General features: G+C 44.5%; 1 pseudogene across 1 annotated transcript; it reads left to right on the top strand.

Annotated features, from left to right (window-relative positions):
- Positions 1 to 310: 310 nt before the first annotated feature.
- Positions 311 to 1,075, top strand: LOC311604156 (annotated as a pseudogene). The gene has a single exon. The product of its transcript is annotated as an uncharacterized misc_RNA (transcript).
- The last annotated feature ends 717 nt before the right edge of the window (positions 1,076 to 1,792 follow it).

Here is a 1,792-nt window from a genome sequence, read left to right as displayed (position 1 = left end):
ACAGGTTTACATTCAGCGTCCCAGACAGAAAACACCCCAGAAACTCAAAATACACCTGCACGGAACATGTACAGGTTTTTATTGCACTATTCTCTAAACTATAATATATAACAATTACCTATATAGCACTTGTATTGTTTCAGGTACTGTATGAACTACAGATGATTTGATGAATGGAACATATGGACATGTTATATTCAAATACAATAAAATTTTCTTTCCCATTAAAGAAAACTGGTTTTGGAGAAGTGGTTACATCGCTGAGCAGAGGAGGTAGGAACCCGATTTCCAGAAGCAGCTAGAGGGCACCATGGCCAGGATGACCACCATGGAGTTGTGGTAAAGTACAAGATCCAGGTTCCGCTGCAGCAGGCAGATGACGCGGAGCACCCAGCTCAGGGCCTCCAGCGTGAAGTGGAGAGAGAAAGGCAGCTAGGAGCAGGCTGAAGCTGAACCACAGGATCCCCCTGGTTGAAGAGAAGCTGGACCTTGCTGGGGAGCGCCTTGTCACTGCTCTGCAGAAGCTGGAGGAAGTAGAAAGATTACTGATGGGCATGAAAGAGGTTATGAAAGTGGTTGAAAACCGGTCTCTAAAGGAGGAAGAAAAAATGGAACTCCAGGAAATCCAGCTAAGGGAAGCAGAGTACGTTGCAGAAGAGTCAGAAAGGAAGTATGAAAAGAGGCTCCTAAGTTTGGTGATTACTGAAGGAGACTTGGAAAGCACAGAATGCCCTTGCCGAGAGATGGATGAGCAGATAGATTGACGGAACAGAACCTGAAGTGTCTGAGGGATGCTGAGGAAACTACTCTTAAAAAGAAGACAAGTATGAAGACGAAATAAAGATTCTTACTTAATAAACTCAAGGAGGAAGACACCAGTGCTGAGTTTGCTGAAAGATCGGTAGCAAAACTGGAAAAGACCATTTATGACAGAAAATAAACTAAGTGCACAAAAGAAAAACACTTCTGTACACAAAGGACGCTGGAGCAGACTCTGCTGGACTTGAATGAATATGTAGAATACCCCCAGGCCCTGATTGTGGCCCCACCTCCTTCTGACCCTGACTCTGCCTGAAGGAAGCCTGGCTGAAGGTGACCTTGAAACTGAGGGCTGATCATCTTAACTGAAGGCTGCTTTGTCCTCCTGCCATCCCTCTTCAAAATTGTCATCCTCTTCCCACAGTTCCAGCTAAAGGGGATGAACACTTCTGAAAACAATATTTAAAGGAACATGAGCACAATGAGGAGAGTCTTCAAGGCAGCTGTGATGTGTACATTGTGAGTACTTTTATTTTTGGAACCATTTGTAACATTCCAAGCACTTGCATAGCTTGCAACAGCAACCTAGTTCCTTTTCAATGTTGGAAGGTGACATTTCAGGCTAACAGATACTGTCTCTCTGTATCGAAGGAACACAAGAATGGGTCTACCTTACTGAGAGGCAGGTAGGCTCTGCTGTGGGAGACCTCAATGCTCTGCACCAAGGCCTAGCCAAAAAACAGGGTGATTCTAAGAAGTTAGCCAAAAACAGATATATTGTTCCAGGCTGGGAAGGTTTTCAACTTTGATATTTTTGAACAGCTTTATACTTGTTTTTATTATATTCCTTTTCCATCAGATGTGACCAAATAAGATGGTGAGACATCTGAGACTCTCCCACCTCCCATGCCTTGTGATACTTCTTCTCCATCCCTGAGCCCAGACTTCTCTCATCTCTGCTCCTTTCCCCACTGCTCACGGAAATGGATCACGTTGCCCCTTAGTGTTGAGGTTACCGCTTAGTGTTCGCCTG

Source organism: Acomys minous, assembly GCF_964271855.1.
Source record: "Acomys minous genome assembly, chromosome: 8".
In the NCBI taxonomy this organism is placed as follows: domain Eukaryota; kingdom Metazoa; phylum Chordata; class Mammalia; order Rodentia; family Muridae; genus Acomys; species Acomys minous.
This window is presented reverse-complemented; position numbering and strand designations above follow the sequence as displayed.